The 21,040-nt window shown below is 42.1% G+C and overlaps 1 pseudogene; it reads right to left on the bottom strand.

The window, feature by feature from the left end:
* Positions 1–18,182: 18,182 nt before the first annotated feature.
* Positions 18,183–18,769, bottom strand: LOC136406628 (UPF0711 protein C18orf21 homolog pseudogene; annotated as a pseudogene).
* Positions 18,770–21,040: the final 2,271 nt, after the last annotated feature.

Raw genomic sequence — 21,040 nt, 5'->3', positions numbered from 1 at the left:
TATCTGTCTCTTTCTGTGTCTCTCTCTGTCTCTGTCACAAAAAACAAAAAAAGAAAAAAAGAAAAGAAAAGTGACATTATCATAACACCAGGGCAACAGGCTTAGTCCAGGACCATTGATGTAAATTGGGAAGAGAGCACTCAACCATCAACCGTGTTAATTCCGCGCGTGCGTGTGTGTATTTATGTATACACACATGTATTTGCATAATGCAATGTATTTATTACATGCACAATAAATTAATCCATGCAAATTATTAAAGATGAATCTTCCCAGGAACTTTTACTGTGGCCAAGGAAACTTTTGAATATTCCTCAAATGCATGCATAGTCTTTGAATGTTTGCATAAGGTTTATGGTTTGCAGTTTCCATCGGATGCTATCTTTCTTTTTACTTTTTCTTTCTTTTAGTATAATCTGTGGTCACCATCATTAGACCTTCATTTCAACTCCCAAATATCCTTCTTAAAGTTGCTATTGCACTTCAACATCTGTGAAGGGTGAGCATCTTTGTTTTACTGAATACCTTGAAAGCACCTTTGTCACCAATGACCCAGTTATAAGATAAAACAGATACATCTTTAAAGCCCTTGCAGTCAAAGCTACTCTGACTTTATTCTGAGGGAAAAAGACATGGGGAGAATAATTTGAATTCAAAATTACTGAATAGAAAGTTTTAGGCTACGGAGGCCAAGAAAGAACAGAAAGCATTCTGATCATCTTTGGAAAGGAAGACAAGACCAGCCCAATATGCCACATACTGATAACCAATGGCTTTTAGTTAAATATTCATAGAAAGGATGTTTGCTTTCACCCAGGGTCACAATGGTCTTCTCTGTTTGGAATAGGTGGTGCCATTCATATGTTCTTGAAATAAACACAGATGACCCCGAAATGGATAATCTGGAACCTGCATATTGATAGTCTCTGCAAACTTTTGGTTGGTTGTGAAGTTCTGCTAAAGAGAGTGTTTTCTGGACTTCCTTGAAAGGCCTGTTTGTATAAGGGGTACCACCAGATGGGTCTTTGGAGAGGGCCTGTCTAAGAGCTTGGATGCTCTGGTCTCGAGCAAACCAAATGGGGGGGGGGTGTGGATGACTCTATGTTGGCACATGATCTAGTTTGAAGGATAATTGAATTAGTAAACTGTGACAAAGACAAGCATTAAGGTAGCCCAAGTGCCTTGCTGCCTTCATTTGTAAAGGCCAGAGGTCACACTTGGTTGCCAAGGGAGAAATGAAGCCTGTGATTTTGTATTGTTTGACCAGAGCAGTGCTGGTCTTAGTTATGTTTTTCAAAAATTTGAACTAGTTAACATGAACTAGTTAAGATTTTGTATAAATGTTTAAACTTTTGGCCTCTTGGAAACGCCAGAAGTTCTAATGACAATAGTCTAATTGTCAGAGGCAGATACACGCACATGGATGGGAAACGGCTTCTCTGGCGCCCCATCTGGTCCTTCCCAGCATGCCTCTTCCCTAGACTGGAGGCTACTGAGTTTGCTGCCCCTTGACTATGCCTTTACAGTTTCCAAGTTACTACTCCATGGTTTTATTTTACTGACCCTCTCCCATTGAGGAAAATAAGACACGAATTATTTTCTTAATATACTTAAAAAAAATAAAAGAAAGGGAGACTTAAGAAGATGAACTGACTTGGACAGACCTATCCAGAACATTATTGGGAGAGTCAAAGCCAGACACAAAGTCTTCTGAGCTTTAGTCTAGCATTTCCACAACAATGCAAGCTATGCTCACACACCTAGGGCTACTCCCAATGGTGGAGTCAGTTTGGACTTGTGCCTTAGAGAGACTATCTTGTTCCTTCCTTGACACATACACCAGGTACCCAGAGTTCCTGCTACAAGCGTGGGCTTTGGAGAGCTATGGCCTGGAGAATAGTGTAAACCAAACAATCCTGCAAGTCTTTTTTTTCTCCTTCTCCTCCTCCTCCTCTGTCTCCTCTTTCCTCTTTCTCTCCTTTCCCCTTTCCCTCCCCTCCCTTTTCTCTTTCTTTCTCATCTTCTTCTTTTCCTTTCTTTCAATTCTCATCATCTCCGCCTCCTCTGTCTTTCTTTCTCTTGTTTCTCTGGTACCTTCTTCCCTTTTCCCCTTGTCACTCCTTTCTATAAAAACACAGTTAGCCAAAAGCTTCTCCCTGAGTAGTCTGTTGGGAATGAAAGACCAAAGCCTCCCCAACTGGACACAGATCAGCCGCGGGGTCAGACAGTCAGTCTGTCTTTGGTTGGAGTCCCCTAGAAGCTGATCCTTAGAATAGAATTTGAATGAAAGTAGGTTTTGTTTGTGAGTGGGTGATTTTAGGAAACATCAGTGAGGACCTGGGGAATTGAGACAACAAAAGGAAGAAAATCAGTAACTGGTGCATCATCAAGTAAGTAACTGGGAAATTGGAGCTTCGTCCCCTCGGGGGAACCTGTGAAGAAAGGTAGAACATATATTTCAGATGTTCAAGGGCAAGGGGACAGGTGTATTTACTTACTAACTACTGACAGTCACTGAGGGGTGCTCTTTTGGTACTGGAAATTAATTCCCTGGTGTGTCTAGCTTGCCATGCACACGGGGAAAGTGAGCTCCAGCATCCAGAGAGAGTCCTCCGATAAAGGCTCCCAGGTGCTGGCAATGGAAGCTGTAATGGAAATGACAGTGTAAATGGGATATGGATGAGGCATTGACAGTGAGTGCTATGCAGTCCTTTTGCAGTGGAGACAAAGGATAGTTGAGGTAGGAGGCAAAGAGTTAGATGAACTGGGATGAGTCTTTTGAGAAAAACTCAGGCCTTCCTATACCCAACACTACACAAATCTATCAAGGTTATTTCCACGGAGTTGTGTCCCCACAGTTTCTAACCCAGAGTTTTTCAATGTCAATTAGGAACAATGATATAAAGTAACATAAAGCCTGAAGTTACGTTTCATAGTAGTTAATGAAATCTTTCAATGCAAATGTTGGTGTATATATGCCTATGTTTATTTTTGTAGTCCTTCTCATTATTGAATGCACAAAGAAGTCTATGATGGTGAACGAGTTAAGAATCAGTTTTATAATTTATAGATCATCCTGGCCAATTGGCTCAATGAATAAAGCATCAGCCTGGTACATAGATGTTCTGGGTTTGATGCACAGTCAGGGCACACAAGAAAAGCAACCATCTGCTTCTCTTCCTCTCCCTCTCCCTCTTCTTTCCTTCTTCCTCTCTCACAGCCAGTGGCTCAATTAGTTTGAGCATTAGTCCTGGGTGCTGAGGATAGTTTGGTTGGTCCGAGTGCATCAGCCTCAGTCACCAAAAACAGCTCAGTTGATTTGAGCTTCAACCTCAGATAGGGTTTGCTGGGTGGATCCCAGTCAGAAAGCATGAGGAAGTCTGTCTCACTATCTCGTCTTCTCTCACTAAGAAAAAAATTATAGATAAAATTCCACTCTGTCACATTTTATATTTTGAGAAATTTGATATTACTCAATTTAGTTATTTGGGGGGTCATTTTCATGGATTCTTTTACTTGGTTTTCCATTTTCTTCCAATTTCTATAGAGCTATTTCTACTAAATGTATTTTAAGTATCCAGGTTCAAGGAATAGGAACAAAGCAAAAACTTTTCAAATTTTGGTGGTTTTTTGGAGGGGGTTTGTTTCTTTTTACATCAGTGGTGTTTTCTGAAAAGACTATTTGGAAATAAATTGGCTTCTATTATAGTCTTATGTATTTTTATATCTATAACCATATGGCTCTCAATGGTTATGTAAATATGTATATATATCAATAACCCCCTCCCCCCACACACTTGCATAACTTAATTTTTCTATCTAGTTTTGAAGGGAAATCAATAATACTCATTTAATTTTCATTCATTGGTATATCGGTCTCTGTATCTTCCTCTCTCTCTCTTTCTCTCTCTATATACATACACATACACATTCACCACCCCCACATAATTGAACATATTTTTTTATAGAAATTAAGAACACATAATCAGCTTTTACTCATCACATTACAAATCTGGCATTTTTAGAGAGGAAAGTGAGTCCTAGCTCTCTGAACCTGCATTTAAGTTGCTGATTGGATGGTTTTTGAGAAAAATCAGGGTGAAGAAGTCTTGTGATAATAGCTCACATAGCAATGATAGGAGGCAGCTAGTCTTTAAATAGCTGAAGAAATTTCAAGGTAGAGGATTTTGCAACTGAAGTTTTTAGGGAAAAGTGGAGCTTTATCTGAGGAAACTCAAACCTCTTTTAAGACAATGATGTAAATTTTTTTATTGGACATAGAGCAAAAAGGGTGAAAACATTGTTTGCATTGATAAGGTGTATCAAATATATCTCATCAAGAAAAGACAAATTCTGGTCCAAGAGAGAGAGAAGGGTCAACTACTTATATTTTACTCACAAATTTATGCTGCATTAATTTGTATATTTTTTTAATAGACTATTTACTGAGCACCTAGTATGCTCTAAGTACCAAACTAGATGCTAGCTCTCAATAGCTATTCCTGCTCTTTTAATTTACTGTAAGGTAAAGGCCTTGAACTTCTGCTTCCTGCTTCTCTTTTGGGGGCTACAAATGGGCAGGCATGTATAATCTTGTTAATTATTTGCCTGAGCCTTGAACTCTTGCATGAGGCATTCTAAGTATGGAAAAAATTCTGCTAAGAATTGCCTATTGATCATCTACCCTTTCTATCTCTTAAATAGCCAACTTTATTTGCTCATAAAATCCTCCAAGGAATATAAATATTCTTATCTAAAGCATGAAAAACCATGGAATGGCTCCATGATTTATTTTTGTACTGAAGTAAGTCACAAATCCGAGAAAGTTAAGCTTTAGCAGAATGGTAGAGTTGAAAGATCAGAGCTCTGAAGGGTCCAGAGTCAAACTCTGTCTCAATCATTTCTTAGCTATGGAGCTAGGGCCATTCTCAGAGTCGGGCCATCGGGATTCCTGCTCCAGGCCCTGTGCTGTAGCAAAGCCATACCCTGGTTCTCCTTGATTTCATTTCTTCCCATGAGGTAAGAAATCCACAGGTCTGGGGCATGTACCCACCTGGAACCATGCTCTTCCTTTTAGACCATGTTCCAGATGGCCTGGATCAGGGTTCCCTGTCACATTACCCTGAGACCTTTCCAGGGCCTGAGGGGACCTCTTCTCCCAGTGGGTCCTCCTGACAGTGACTAACACTGCAGGCACTTTGAGGCCGGAGGTGTGGTGACTGTTTGCAACATGGTAGGTATGCATAAAGCTTGGCCAGGTGGCCTGGCTTGTCTAGATGTTGCATGTTCATTGCCTCCTGAGGACAGACAGCCTTGAAGATGGAAAGAAAAGGGAAGATGAAAGGCCTCACTAGTGGTCTTGCTCTGGCTCCATAGATATCAGCAGCATGCCTGACTCTAACAGAGAAAAAGTTATGTCACTTTGCCAAGCCTGAGTTTCCTCAACTCTATGAAGGTCATAAAAATACACATGCAAATGAAGGGCACATGGTTGTTCCTTACTAAAAGTTCCTATGTTAGCAGTATAATGTGTTTTTAAAGCACAATCTGACTACAGAAACAGCATAGTACACTACTCATAAGAAAGAATTTTTAAAGGGAAATTTTCCATCAAAATTACATATGAGGAGAAAGATCAGTTGGACATAGGATTTCTATATCTATTTCTACATCTATTAAAAGGGTATAAAAACAGAAACTGCTTAATGTTTGCATTAATCATAGATGCAAAACAGAAGAGTCCTGGTTTATAGAAAGTGAGCAACATTAGCTATGAAAAATATAATCACCATTGGGAAAAATGAACCACCATCCATGTGTCTAATTTGTTGGTTTTTATGTCTGATGAAAAGAGAGAAAAGCTTAGCAGAGAATTGAGCCATGGCGATTGGATACATTCATTGAATTCCAAGAGACAGACCTTCTTCTGTATCGAAGCTTAGCCGAAGTTATATAATACGAGGCATGGTTACTCAGGTTTTTCATCTTATTTTATTTAAAGTTTTTCCACACCCAGTATATTTAAGAAAGCCACACCCATCTATATACAAAGGCAGAAAATAAATTTTGTGAGGGAAGAGAAGAAAAGAGTATTGAATGTGCTGAGAAAGCACACAGGGGAAGATGATAAGGAAATATTTGACATATTATGCCCTTCAGAGATCGCTTATCGAAGACTGGGTCAGCTTCATTAGTTTCACAAAATGGTCTTGTTATGGGAAAGTTTTCCAGGCCCAGCCAATCCTGTGACAGTTGTCTGTGGGTTTCAAATTCAAGGGTGAGTATTGTCTCCAAAGGATGATTTTAAGAGATTTAAATTTTCTGGCAGGGTGTACGTAATTCGATCTATGCATTGTTGTCAAGAGGGTACTGGGCTTTGAGTTTCTATAGGATTTTGTCAGGCAACTGGGGCAAAGGGACAAACTCTGCTGCCCCCGTGAGTGACAGAGGCGGAGGTGGGGAGAGGAGGGGAAAGCTTATCAAGCATATATACTGCTCACAAAGATTAGAGGATATTTCAAAATGAATATGAAGCTCTAAAATAACCCCTAATTTTTGTAAGCAGAATTAGGGGATATTTCAAAATGAAATATTAAGCAATAAAATATCCCCTAATTTTGGTGAGCAGAGTCAACAGCAAATGTTTTTCGCATAAAAGATAGAGGTGGAGCAAGGCCAAGAGCAGCAGCCACGCTGAGAATTTTCAAGACCAGTAACGAACGGTGTCTCACGCTGGGTTCCTTCGAAGCAGAGCCTGAGATGGGGATTCAGTGCACAGGACCTACTGAAGGCGTGCTCGCAGGAGGAAGGAAGCGAGGGCAGTGGGGTGGGCGCAGGAAGACACTGAGCAAGTGGGTGGCCTCATACTCAGCTGAGCTTCGGTCTCATCCATTTTGTTGGGAGTTCTGAGCATAAACTGCACTGCAGTTGGTCCTACCTTGAAACAAACAAACAAAAAAAACTGGTCTTATTATTATTATTTTTCAACTCATTAAAATCAAAGACATAGGCAAGGTGTGATTTACCTATCCCTGCTCCCATTCCAGTATGCTGTCTCCACCATCATGCAGTTAGAAGTTGTAACTAATTGGCTAGCAGTACTGAACAACCATGTTACTCAAGTACCCTAGAAGACAAGGACGTAAGGGAGCATGCTGGGCAGGGCTGACACTCTTCTAGAACTGCCTCTGACTCTAATGGGCTGTGTGACTTGCTCTGGCCAATGGGATGGTAGCACGTGTTAAGACCGCAGAGACTTGAAAGTGCTTGAGCATCCAGACTGGCCTTTTCCTGCTACTCTTTGGAATGTTGAGACCGCCAAGTGAAGAAGCGTGGATTTTGCTGGAGGATGAGAGACCCTTGGCTCAGTTGTCCCTGCTGCCCCAGCCAACAGCCAGACATGTGTGTGAGGCTCTCCCAGATCATCCATCTTTCAGCTGGCCCAGGAACAAACCCGTGAGAGCCCAGCCCCACCAGCCAAGTTGGCCCAGACCAGAACTGTCAGTCGACCTACAGAATAATGAGCTAAATAAATGACTGTTGTTTCAAGCCTGTAAGTTTGGGGCCAGTTTAGAGAAAAGTGAAATAGCCTTGCAAAGACATTAGCCACCAACATATCTAAGACCCTTCTGTTCACCAACTTTTATTTGTCCTCAGGTTACTAGAAAGTTGGATGAATTTTTATTTCATGGTAAATGAAAGGCTCTAGAGTTTTTCAGGTAGTTTATTCCTCAGGACTTGGCAAACCTGGTACCATTAGAGACAAAACCTACCAAAAAAGACTGAGTTACCTGCTATCCACCATTCTCTGCTCAGCCAAATTCCTACTCCTCTGTTCTCTTACCACAAGAAGGATCTTAGTGAAGACAAAGCCCCCCTGCTAGTACCTTCTGTGCCCACCTGTGGAATAAAGGCCATGTGAGGGGTTCATGTCAGACCTGCTCAACTCACTGATGTCTGTCGTAGAACTCACGCTGGGCTGGGCTCAGCTGGTTAGTGATGTGACCTCACCAGCAGCGAGGTTCACTACATAGCAGGGGCCTGCTGGGTAGAGCCTAGAGATCTAGTCAGAGTTGGGCCTGGGACAAAGGAAACAAATTGCTTAATGAAAGATTCCAAGACCTTGATCCCTCGGATGTGGGCCTTTACCTGCCTGACACCAGCATTGACTTGTTAGCCAACACATTCCACCTGAGAGAGTCAGCCGGGAAACCCCAACCCTGGCCTGGCACTGCCGGTGTGAATTCCTGACACATACACGCTGCCCCGTGATGGAGCCAACCTTGCACACAGAGGACATATTTTGATCCTAAGTCACTGGTTCCAGACATTTACTTCTAAGATTTTCTTTGCAGAGTATAATGGGCATAATGAAAAGAATCGGGAAGCTTGAGTCCTTCTTGCCAACCATGGCTGTGTATCTGTGGCCAAGGCAATGTCTCTTTGAGGCCTCGATTTTATCATTAGTGAAATGAAGAGGCTGAACTATGTCATCTCTTGGGCCCTTTGAGGGCTGATAGTATACAATTCAGTGGCATTCAGTACTGTCAGAGGGTAGATTTTTCAGGTGGGTCTTTGAACAGAGTTAAGCAAGAGATCAGAAATCTGACACAGTTGCCAAGAAAGATATTTTTCAAAAAGCTTTTTTAAATCCAACCATAGGGTGACAGCTAGTACCAACCTTGAGGACCAGTGCTCACAGAATATAAAATATCAGATTAAGCAGACCGCTCTCTCCTCCTTGAAGGATTTCTTCTTGGCTTCCCAAGAGCACATTACTAATTTCCCAACCACCTTACTAGCCATGTCTTTTCCAACTCTTTCTCCATCTATTCCTTGAATAGAACGGTCCCAGCCCTGGTTTCATTGTCTTTTTTTGTCTATTCTATTTTCCTGGAGAAGTGGCTTTGACCTTGGCCACACACGAGACTTTAAAAAAAATTCCAGTATCTGGCCCATGCCCCAGATAAATTACACCACCACCTGAAAGGATAAGGATGGGACCCAGACATCAGTATTTTTAAAAATCACCCAGCAATTTTGGCCCAGGCTGGTTGGCTCAGTGGTAGATCATCGGCCTGGCATGTGGAAGTCCTGGGTTCAATTCCCGATCAGGGCACACAGGAGAGGTGCCCATCTGCTTCTCCCCCCTCCCCCCTCTCTTTCCTCCCTGTCTCTCTCTTCCCCTCCCGCAGCCAAAGCTTTATTGGAGCAAAGTTGGCCCGGGCACTGAGGACAGCCTCCGCCTCAGGTGCTAGAATGGCTCCAGACACAACGGAGCAATGCCCCAGATGGGCAGAGCATCGGCCCCTGGTGGGCATGCCAGGTGGATCCTGGTCGGGCTCATGCAGGGGTCTGTCTTACTGCCTCCCTGCTTCTAACTTCGAAAAAATTTAAAAAAATATATCACCCAGAGATTTTAATATGTGGCCAAGTAAGAGAACTAATGTCCTAGATCAATGGTTCTTCACGTGTGGTCCTCTGATTAGCAGTGGCAGCAGCACCTGGAAACTTCTTAGAAATGCACATTTTCATGTCCTTCTCCAGAATAGATGAACTCTGGGGTAGGATCCAGTAATTCATCTTTTAACAAGCCCTCTGGGTTTGTTAAACTCAAGTTTATGATGTACACTCAAGTTTAAGAACCACTATTCTATATCTAATATATATATAATTTGGGTTTCTCAACATTGGCACTCTTGACAATTTGGGGTAGAGAACTCTTTGTTTGTAGGGATGTGCTATGTCTGGTATTCTTGGCCTCTACCTTCTGGACGCCAGTATCACCGCTATCCCCACCCCCACTTGTGACAATCTAAAATATCTCCAGATGCTATTGCCAAATAGCCCCTGGGAGTAAATCACCCTCTGTTAAGAGATGAATATTTATGACAATGGTTCTTAAATTTGGCAGTGTTTTAGAATCACCTGAAGAGCTTTGGAATCTAATGAACAAAGTGAACTGAGGAATAGAATAGAGATAGAGGTGGGGTCACAGGGAGCAGAGGGACAGCTGTCAGAGGGAAGGGGGATGAGGGGACAGGATCAAAGAAGGTGAGGGATTAGTGAAATTATATATACATTACACAGAGATACAGATAGCAGGACAGCAAATTCCAAAGGGAAGGAGAGAGGAAGTTAGGGAAGGGGAGCAAAGGGGGTGTAATGGGGAACACGGGGGTGAGGGGTTTAAGGTGCTATATTGAGTGGGAGACTTGAATTCATGTTAACACAATAAATTAAAATTAATAAAAAAAATACTGATGCTAGTTCCAGATAGAGATCCTGATGGAACTGGTAGGGGATAGCTGAGGCACTGAGATTTTTTTTTTAAAGTTCACCAGGTGAATCAATCCAAGGTGCACCTGAGACTCAGAACAGCCAATCCAGATCATCTCAGCTAGTTCTCACGGCATTAACTACTATTCTTCTGAACTCCAGGAACATATGCAACTGCTTACTTGACCACTTCCCATTGGATGGCTCAAAACATGTCAAACTTAACATGCCTATGGCAACTTTCTACTCTAAAGCCTCAGCTAAATATTGTCTTCTGTTATGTCCTTGGAGAGGTTTTCCCTGGACTCTGAAGTTCAAGTCACCAAATCATGTTTCTCTCTATTTTATCACTCTGTTCAATTTCTTCTTAGTACTCATTGTAATAGCCTTTATTTTAAAATATATACTTACTTATTTATTATCTAACTGATCCCATTCAAATGTAAGCTCTTTAAGTGAAGGGAGATCATGTGCCTGATTTATTGCTATACTCTGAGCCTCACTCAGCCTAAATCTTGGCATTTAGTAGCTATTCAGTAAACATCTGTGGAAAGAATGAATGAATGTAGCGTGCCTCATGCCCTCAGGAATAAAATTTTTAATTCAGCTACGTCTTCTCAGAAAATGCCCAGAGATGCAGTGTGATTTTGGAATAACATCTCAGAATGCGAAGTCTCAAGGGCCAAGGCTCTGGATGATGTTGCTGATCCTCCTTCTGCCAAGTGAGGGGATCCGCCCAGCTTTTCCTCTCTGCTTCCCCGTCCTTGGTTTGGGTAACAAGGAAGTCCTCCCGATCTATGCAAAGGTCCTAACAAAGAAAGTGGCCCTTTTGTTTTCTGTTTGATTTTATGACTTCTATAATATTAAAACGGAATCCAGAAAGCTGCTTTGTCCTTGTAAAGGATTTGGAAACTTTCCTCCATGTGGTCATTTGCCTCACTGGGGAAGCGGTGTACCAGCACTCTGAGTGGCTGACAGTCCCCAGCAGCCTGGCACTGGCTCCTGGCGGCTTCTCACGGGGACGCCATCACACCAGAGTCACCGGGCCCACCCAGTGCCTGCGCCTGCCCACCAGACGTCCTGTCCTCAGGGCCTCGCCTGGTAGAGAGCTCAGGCCGTGCTCAGGTGGCCATACTGTTCCTGCCCATCACTACAGGGCTGCGCTGGGAGAGGCTGGGCCCGTGTCCGGCAGGAACCGACGTGTGCCATGTGGCATCAGACTCGCCTCACAGGGACTCCGAGTTTCAGCGGGGGTGAGTGTGCAGGACCACGATGGCCCCGTGGGGTCTGCAGAGAGAGGTGGCTCTGCGGTGACTCCATCTGAGCCTTTGACTTGTCTTTGTCCCCAGAGTTGCCTGGAGTTTGGCCTAAGAATTCACGAGGTTCTTGAACTCAAACGCAGAACAGGAAACTGCACGGAACAAGAGACTGAACGCCGCGAGGTAGTACTTGGACGTGGGTCCTGGTTTCTCACAGGGGCCTGGCCTCCCTCCGTGACGTCCTGGTGCAGACACTTTGGATCCCCACCAGGTCTGGGTTCCAGGGAAGGACGCATGGGTTGCAGGCGCGTCTTTCCAGGCTAGCTGGCCTATCCAGGGACAGGCAGCCTGTGTCCCTTACTGTCACTAACAGTGTGGGAGGCCCGGAGCTAGAAGCTCTTGGGTTCATCTTTTCACCGGGAAAGTGCTCTTCCCTCCCAGAGCTCGGGAGCGCCCCTGACGGGGCTGGGCCTCGGTCAGGTCCAAGTGATCTTAGGCTGGGGGATCTCCCTCGGGACCGCTGGGGAGAAGGGGGTCTTGCACACCATGCAGGGCTTCCTGGGTGCGTCATGGTACATGGCTAGGAGGCCCCAGGGGCAGGTTATGGTCTACTGCGCCTCCGCCCGGAGGGCCTGGCTCCAGGCACAAACACTGAGACTCTGGCTGTCACTCCTGTCCAGCCTCGTTGGAGCACCATGTCCCCAAAGTGAGGAAGCCCAGGGAAGCCATGCAGCCTTGCAGTGTGCGTGTTGTCGCTCCAGCTTTTCTCAGCTTCCTACTGGGTCCACCTTGTGCTCTGGGCTCAGAGGGGTGCCTGGAACTCAGCAGCCAGGGGCCCCTTTTTGTCACTCTCCACGGGACCAGCAGAAGGTCCTGGTGGTGCCAGCAACACAGGAGCTGCCATTCAGAGCGGTCAGTCTGCTTTGCACACGTTTCAAACTAACAGGTTTCCAGAGTCTCCTCTGATTCTGAGGGCTTCCTGTCAAGACTTTTTTTTCCCCTTCCCGCTGCGATTTGGAGTGTACTTCTAACAACAAATATCTTAATAGTGTCCTATGGTGTCTCCTGTATAGAACCACTCATTTCATAGTTGAAACTTATTTCAGGATAACAGAAATTATCTTCAAATTCAGGAGAACCTGAAGCTTGTGTAGCATTTAGGAAAGATCCAAGATAATGAAATAACTTGAAAACAATCAACCGTGTCGGGGATAGAGAAAGAAAAACGTTTTAGAAGAGAATATATTCTTTTGGAGGTAAGTGTGCCTCTTATTATTTTAAAAGACTTGAAGTTTTAGAAGAGGTTTAGGTTCACAACAAAACTGAGAGGAAGGGACAGAGATTTCCTAGGTAACCACATCCCACATGTGCACCGCCTCCTCTGTTATCAACTTTCCCCACCAGTGATGGACTGACTTCCACTCAGCATTATCCCCTCAGAGTCCATTAGGATTCACTCTTAGTGCGCTCTGTATGAGTTTGGTCGAATGTCTAATGACATGTCTCCACCACTGGTAGCATCTTACAGAGTTTCACTGTCCTGAAACTCCTCCGGGCCCCGCCTATTCAACTTCTCTCCCTAACCTGGCGACCACTGATCTTTTTCTGTCTTTATAATTTTGACTTTTCCAGAATGGCAGAAAATTGGAATTATACAGCCTTTTCAGATTGTCTTCTTTTCATTCTGCAATATGCGTGTAAATTTCCTCCATGTCTTTTCATGGCTTGATAATGATTTTTTTTTTTTTTTTTTGTATTTTTCTGAAGCTGGAAATGGGGAGAGACAGTCAGACAGACTCTCGCATGTGCCCGACCGGGATCCACCTGGCACGCCCACCAGGGGCGATGCTCTGCCCACCAGGGGGCGATGCTCTGCCCCTCCGGGGCATCGCTTTGCTGCGACCAGAGCCACTCTAGCGCCTGGGGCAGAGGCCAAGGAGCCATCCCCAGTGCCCGGGCCATCTTTGCTCCAATGGAGCCTTGGCTGCGGGAGGGGAAGAGAGAGACAGAGAGGAAGGAGGGGGAAGGGGTGGAGAAGCAGATGGGCGCTTCTCCTATGTGCCCTGGCTGGGAATCGAACCCGGGTCCCCCGCACACCAGGCCGACGCTCTACCGCTGAGCCAACCGGCCAGGGCATGATCTTCTTTTTTAGTGCTGAATAATATTCAGTTGTTTGGATGTAGCACATGTACATTCATTTACTGGAGAACATTTTTTTTTTCTCTCTCCTAGTTGGGAAGTTATCCAGACTGGAGGTTTTAAAATAATTTTTAGGCAGTTTTGCTGAATGTGATAGAAAGTATGTAACTCTCTCTGGTGGTCACATATATCCATAGATTGCAGCGCCTTGTACATGCTAATTCCATGACCCTCCATTTCCAGGAATATATTGTTCTCATTTTCATGTCACACAAGTGAGAAGGTGCCTACAATTTGTCTGCTTTCAAAATTTTTCAACACTCAATAAGCTGACAGATTTATTATCTGTATAAAATGCTTGATACATCTAATACCTACTCAAAACCCTTTGAATTCATTTCTTAGTTTTCTGTGGTAAAGAAATCTAAAAACCAAGACTCTTCAAACATTTACCTAAAAGACTCTGACAATATTGTCCTCCAAAAGGTAAGCTGCATGCTGTTTCTGACATCCTAGCCACACCATGGATTCAGAGACCTACTCCTTTCCTTGTTCAGAGAACTCATGTGGGATTCCCACCGCTTTCTTTCCCCCAGGAGTTTTTCCTGCCTAGAAGCCTTACACCCTACCCCTCCCTGTTCTTGGTCAGATTCCTTCATCCTCCAATGTTCAGGCTCAGCCCTGCTTTTCCATGAAGATTTCTTTGGCTGTTTGACTCCACTCCATAGGTTCTCCCTCACCTGACTACAACAGTATTTATCTATACATCTTCAATAAGTAATAAAAATTAGCTCCTGCTGCATTGAGTACTTAATATCTTTATGCCTATTTGCTTTCAATCTCCTACATAAATCAATTTAAAAAAAAGGTTCTGGAGGGGAGACACTATTCTTTACAAAACTGTTTTCTTTCTTATTGTTACAATGTATAGGTCTGTGTGTGTGCGCGTGTGTGTAATGTTTTCTGAACTTTTGACACTAAGTCGCAGACATGATGTCTCTTTCACTCCTTAATGCATCACTAGGTGGTTTGTAAAAACAGGGACTTTCTCTTACATAACTATAGAACAATGATCAAAATCTGAATATTGAGAGTGATAAAGAGCGATTGTTTAATCTGCAAACTTTATTCGAATGTTATCAATTGTTCCATTCATTTCCTTTGCAGCCAGAGAAAGAGAGATCTGGTCTAGGAGCTAATTCAGGGTTGCTTGATGCATTTAGTTACATACCTGTTGTGTTTCCTTTCATCTGAAACAGTTCCTTGGTCTTTTTTTTATCTCTCAAACCTTGACATTTTTAAGAATACAAGACAGTCATTTTGTAGAATGTCCATCAACTGGATTTTTATGAGATTTCTTTATGATTAAATCCATTTTATACTTTTTTTTTTTGGCAAGAACGTCACAGAACTGACGAATCCTCCTCAATGTATCATGTCAGGAGGCATTTAATTTCAATTTGTCCCATTAATGGTGATTTTATCTTTAGTTATATCTTCAAGTGGGTATCTACCAGGTTTCCCTACTATAAAGTTATTATTTTTTCCTTTGTAGTTAAATATGCTATAGAGAGATACTTTGAGAGTATAAAAATATCTCCTCCCCCTTTTATTGAAAATAATTTTAGTCTTATAGAAAAGTTGCAGAAGTCATAGAGAGTTTCAGTATACCCTGTAGCCAACTTCCCTTATGTTAGCAATGTACACAAATATAGGACGATTATGAAAATCAGGAAATTAACATTAGTATAACACTCTTAACTAAACTATAGATCTTCTTGACTTTCACCTATGTTTTACTTGAATGGTCTTTCTCTGTTCTGGGATCCAATCCAGGATTCCATGTTTTTTTTATTTGTTGTGTCTTCTGAGTCTCCTCTAATCTATGATTGTTCCTTATTTTTTTGCTTGTCTTTCATGATTTCAACACTTTTAATAGGTGCTGGTTATTTGATTTTTAGACTCCCTCTCAGTAAAGATTTGTCTGATGTATTCTCCTGATTAGATTGTGTTATTGATTTGTGGCAGGCATGACATTGTGTACATGATGTCAGGGGGAACATCATCATATTGATGTCTTATTGATGGTGATGTTAAACTTGACCACTTGGCTAAGGTGGTTCTGCTGGGGTTCTCCATGTAAAGTTACTACTTTTCCTATTGTAATGTTTCAATATCTTGGGGGAGGTATTGAAAACTCTCCAAATATATTGTTTCTCCTCAAACTTTCACCACTGAGTTTTGTACTCATTGATGGATTTTGCCTGCAACAATTATTACTGTGGTCTTTGTCCAAGGGTGATTTTGTCTGATATACTCTTTCTCAACAAACTTTTACTTACTAGTTTTAGTTTCCATTGATGATTCTTGACTGGAACAATTATTACTATGGTGATTGTCAAATGGTCAAATACTAAATATTGAAGCTTGTTTCTGAATAATGAGTGTGAATTTTTCAGAAGCATAAACTAGAACTGGTAAATTTTTATTTTCAACTGTGAACCCATTGATACTATTTTGTGCATTCCTAATACTAAACTCTAATTTCTAGATGGTCCTTAAAAACATAGTTTCTTTGGAAAGAACTATCACCTCAGAGGAATTATTAATACAGATCTATGGGGCCATCCCAAACCTTGGTAATTTTTGAAGTCATTTCCACCTTAATTGGGTGTTAGGCATAATAACAGCAATTATTGACATCTGTTTAGCACCTTATAATTTTGAAAGCAGTACTTAAAACACATTGAAATATATTATTTGTTGTGTCCACAGGCAAGATTTGGCTTACTAGCACTTGCAAATATTTTTATAGACTTTTTTTCTATTTTCTAAATCCTTTTTGATGGGAAGGGTGGTAAGAGTAAGGCACAGTGGCTTGTCCTCACACATTACCAACACCTCAATCTCAGTAGCTTAACACAATCCTTTTCAACCAATATGCCACAAGAATTTTTAAAACATACAAAATTTGACTATTTAGTCAGGGGCACCGACCTCTTCTTCCTCAGATTGTCAAATAAAAAAAATAATAAAAGCCAATACAACAATAGCTGTCTGGTATGAATGAATCAAAATTATACCTATTTTTTTGTCATATCAGAAAACATATTTTTTTAGTTTATATGTGCTATGAGATGAAAATGGTTGAAAATCACTGGCTTAACACAAATTTATTTTTTGTATATTGTATTTTTTGTATAAGGTAGATAGATGTTCCTGACCAGTGGGCCTTTTTACAAGGTCAAAGACCTAGGCTCTTACACTGTGACTTCCCCCAGACTCTCTCAGTTGGCCAGATTCTCTGCTTTTGAATCACAGAAGAAAGAAGAAGGAATTTGGAGAATTGCTTGGGAGGTTCTTATGGCCAGACGAAATGATATCTAGAACCTCTGCTTATATTCCATTGGCTAGAACCTGATCACATGGCCATTCTTACTGCAAAAGACACTGGGAAATGTAGTTTGTCCCAATACCCAGGAAATAGAGGAAATGGTTTTGTTGAAACTTAGCAGTGTCTGGCACAGTTTTGATTCTTGGGGGGTTATCACATGGTACTATTAGGCCTATAGTTTAGCTCAGAGGAAATTAATTAATGTGTGGTGTTGAATGCATCAAGTATATGGGAACGAACATCTGTGGTATCTAGCCTATACCTAATTTATAAAAAGAAAGCTTCCTAATTTTTTAATTCCAACTGGGCTTGCAGCAACTTTCCCATTTTACCCAGTCGCTCTCCTCCACTTGAATTCACTGTCTATAAGAAATTTTTACTCCAATAAATTGACAAATAAAACTGTTTCTCCATCTAAGCGGTATACCCACACCTCCAGGAAAGAGTCCTAAATCACTGCACCCTAAGCCAGTATAGAATGATCTGGAAGAGCTGAAGGAATAAAAAGTGTCTCTAAGGTGGATCTGTAGAGCCATCATCGATCGGCACAGAGGAGGCTTTTGGGAAAGAAGCTCTCTCTGGCTTAACTCTACCAGGAAAACATGACAAAGTCCAAACACTTGGAATCCTACCTTCTAAGGAAAAGAGGGAATTTTTAAACTGATTATGTTTAAAAAGCTCATTAGCAGCAGCATGACTAGTTCACCTCTCTTAAACCAGAACAAAAGTGCAGTCTCTTTGAATTTGTACCTAAACATCCCCTTCGCTATCCACATAGTAAAGAACTACTGATCATTTCCATCATCTATTGAAAGGTGCCAAAAGCCCCGACAGGCTGGGCAATGAGCATGCTCACTAACGTCCTCACTACCCACTAGAGAAGCTCACTAGGGAAGCCTATTGCCGAGAGGAGTGAGGCAAACCTACTGATGCGCGGGTGGTAAAATTCTTGTAACTTTTTTTTTTGCATGCAAAATAGGAATATTCAAATTTTACTAATATACAATTATGTGGATGATTGTGGGGAAACGGACATACATACTTGATCCTTTTTTCCAAATTAGCATTACCAACAGAAAGGAGTCGACCCTCTCATAGAGGTCTCAAGTCCCTTAATGAAGCTTTGAATTCTTTTGGGATTCACTCTGACTAAGCAACATTTTTTTGTTGAGAGAAGTGTTTCTTTGTTTTCTTCACATTTTTTGAGGAGCAAGTGGGTGTTGACTGTCCAGACGTAGGTGTTCTGAAAATCAATGCTGGGCTCTCGCCTTTGGAGGCGGACATACTATGATTTAGGTTTGCGGAGCTCGGAGTCTTTCCCTCTGGCGTCTTCAGGCTGAGTTTACTCACAGGAGAGACAGGGCTGCTCTTCAATGCTGATAGAAAGCTTCTACTTTTACCATGATGTTTAACTGTCTTGTTGCATGTTTTACAAGTAATCAACAATATACTTTTGGAGTCTTTGTACTTTTTCACAATTTTTGCTTCTTTAAAACTGAGTGTATAATTTCTTGCTTCTCGATTAAGAAGTTTCTGTATTTTGGGTGTCATTTTGGGCTTTGGTTTGAGGCACACTCGAGAATTATCCAGAACCAGAAACGTGGGACGAGCTGTAGGCCCAGAGGAGATAGCGGGCCTGGCCCGGGCAGCTATCTTGCAGTTTCCGCGCCACAGCCTCAAGGTAATGCTTCTGCTTCATCACCACGCAGTATCCATGCCATTAACACACCGGGACTAAAGCAAATTCTTGTAACTTTTAATGCTTTATTTTAAAGGAGTGGGGTTCTCCCTGGGAATGGCATAAGACTGTACTTTGAGAGCAGCTTAAGAAAATTGATATAAACCGCCCTGGCCAGTTGGCTCAGTGGTAGAGCGTCGGCCTGACGTGCAGAAGTCCCAGGTTCGATTCCCGGCCAGGGCACATAGGAGAAGCGCCCATCTGCTTCTCTACCCCTCCCCCTCTCCTTCCTCTCTGTCTCTCTCTTCCCCTCCCACAGCCGAGGCTCCATTGGAGCAAAGATGGCCCGGGCGCTGGGGATGGCTCCTTGGCCTCTGCCCCAGGTGCTAGAGTGGCTCTGGTCGCAACAGAGCAATGTCCCGGAGGGGCAGAGCGTCGCCCCCTGGTGGGCGTGCCTGGTGGGCGCATGCGGGAGTCTGTCTGACTGTCTCTCCCTGTTTCCAGCTTCAGAAAAATACAAAAAAAAAAAAAAAATTATATAAACCTAGTACATTAAAGAGTTTTCTTTACCAGAAAAGTGTCATTTCAAATCCTGTATCATTGGTAAAATTAGCTTGTGAATCAGAAGGATGTTAAAGTAACGTAACAGGGAAAATATTTTTAGCTGTACATAATTTCCTACGATTGATCCTGGCCGCAGTGTTTTCTGGCAGCAGAAATTCATGGCAAAGTTGGCACTGCCCCTTACTCTGCTGCACTGCCACCCCTGCTGCCTGGTCAGGCAGGAGCACCCCGGGGCATCACAACATCATCATATTATTGAAAAAGAAATTGTGGGGTCCCCCCTTCTTGTTTAATCTTCATCTAGTTCTATAATTAATGTGAAATGTGAGTTTTACAGTTGGAGGTCAACTGCCACATGACCTCCTAGTTTCCACTGAGTCACGTCATCAAGCTGCCCTTTCCCATTATTATTATTATTTATTGTTTCTTCAACTTTGCAAGCAAAAGTGGCTCATACAATAACTCTGGCAGTGCCAAAATAAATAGACACATGCCTGCCCTGAGCTGCTCAGAGTCTGAAGAAACAAATAATACTGTGCAGAAGAAAAATGCAGCATGGAGACTATATATTTCCCTTTGTTTTGTGTCTTCTGTCATCAACCCTTGTCTCTTTGACTCAATGAAAAAAGCATACTTGAAATATAGAGCTCCACTTCTGAATACTAATTGGATGACACCGAGAGGATTTAGATATTTTAATAACTCTTATGATAAAAGTATATTAAAAATTCCACAGATTTAGAAATTTATACAATTTGCAGAAAGGTTCTTAAAAACAGAATACTTATTCAATACTATTGTTAAATCTCTACATATAAGTATGGGGAAGGAATTTGAAGGGCTGAAATCTCTCAGTATCACACCAGAACACTCCTCTTAACTGCTCGTCATTCACAATTTTAATCTAAAATATTAAATTTTATTGCATGTAAACTTTGGGTTGGAGGTGTCCTCTGGAATTAGTTGAATGGTCAAGCATTTCCATGCGTAGAGAAAGAATTCAAGTCTTGCTAGAGACTCAGATAAATGGTTATCGTGTGAATGAATGAATGAACAAACTCTTCTTATTTTTTTCCATCAAATCTCTTTTTTTACCTTCATTTAAATTTTTTCCTGCCATTACAGATTCTTCTCTGATCTATTTGTGAAATACCTTATGTCTGTACTTTCGCTCATCTGATGGACATTTGCTGTTGTTTTTCTCTCCATTATCTCTTCTCTCCCTGGTAATATCATTTATATTTATATATACCCTGAAGACCTTTCTTCTTCCACAATTAGATGCTGTGGTTTGGGCAGAGGTGACTCTACCCTCATCTCCCAATGTGTTCATATGACCCAGGCTCACCAGGGATGAACATGTGACCTACATCCACCCAATTGTAGTAAACCCAGCCCCCTGTTGCAAATATAGAAGGTATGGAAGGAGGTATAGAGGGAAGCTGGTTCATAGGAGGTCTTGTCTGTCTGCTGGCATTACTAAAAAATACTTTGGGAACTGGTCTAGAGCTATTGCATGCACTCTTGTTATCTTGGGTTTTAGTGGCAGAATCTGTTTTGAAAGATTTTACCAAGAAAGCCTGTGATTCCTGAATGTTCTACAGACATCATTTGAGTTCCTAGATATAACAGTTCTTGATACCATTCATGGGTATTGAGTCAATAACATTTTTAATTTTTCTTACACCAGTTGAGTTGGGTTTGCTGTCAATTAGCCAAAAGGATTTG

The sequence above is a fragment of the Saccopteryx leptura genome, chromosome 5 (assembly GCF_036850995.1).
Source record: "Saccopteryx leptura isolate mSacLep1 chromosome 5, mSacLep1_pri_phased_curated, whole genome shotgun sequence".
Classification (NCBI taxonomy): domain Eukaryota; kingdom Metazoa; phylum Chordata; class Mammalia; order Chiroptera; family Emballonuridae; genus Saccopteryx; species Saccopteryx leptura.
Note: the sequence above shows the minus strand (reverse complement) of the source record. Positions and strands in the feature narration are given on the sequence as shown.